This window comes from Buceros rhinoceros, unplaced genomic scaffold (assembly GCF_000710305.1).
Source record: "Buceros rhinoceros silvestris isolate BGI_N320 unplaced genomic scaffold, ASM71030v1 scaffold19452, whole genome shotgun sequence".
Taxonomy (NCBI): Eukaryota; Metazoa; Chordata; class Aves; order Bucerotiformes; family Bucerotidae; genus Buceros; species Buceros rhinoceros.
Window position 1 is genome coordinate 8,174 of NW_010399692.1, and position 475 is coordinate 8,648.

A 475-nucleotide genomic window follows, 5' to 3' on the forward strand; every position below is an offset into this window, starting at 1 on the left:
AAGTGGGCTGGGGAATTATTCCCTCGTGCAATAGCCCGTCTGCTCCCCTTGCCCGCTCAGAGCCCCTGTGGAGGGAGGGCTGGCAGAGCCAAGCCCGGCTCAGCAGCTGATCTCTCAAACATCAGGCTGAGACTTCAGCCCTGTCAGACACGGCTGGGAAGATGTTTGTGATACCACAGGTAAAACACCAAGAAAACAGCAAGGTTTAGCCATTAAACCTGTTCCCCAAGGAGAGCAATGCTGTATTCCCAGGAGGCACCACGGAAGGTCACCTTCTGCACAGGGGTTGTAAATAGGACAGTTCAGGAACTAAAAACACAGTGAAAGAGTTGAGCAAGGAACAACACGCTCCCCACCGCCTGCGTAGATGCAATAAACGCAACAGACAATCAGCCTGTTCAGCTTCCCTTCTCTTCCCCGTCACAGAGAAATCCAGTGGCAGCTCACAAACCCCCCCAGCACCACCTGATCCAAC

At 53.7% G+C, this 475-nt stretch overlaps 1 protein-coding gene across 1 annotated transcript in view; it reads right to left on the minus strand.

Moving 5' to 3' along the window:
- The window catches only part of LOC104489429 (transforming acidic coiled-coil-containing protein 1-like), a gene marked incomplete at both ends in the record, with an annotated part of 17,535 nt that overhangs the window by 7,953 nt on the left and 9,107 nt on the right, over positions 1-475 (minus strand). The window lies entirely within an intron of this gene.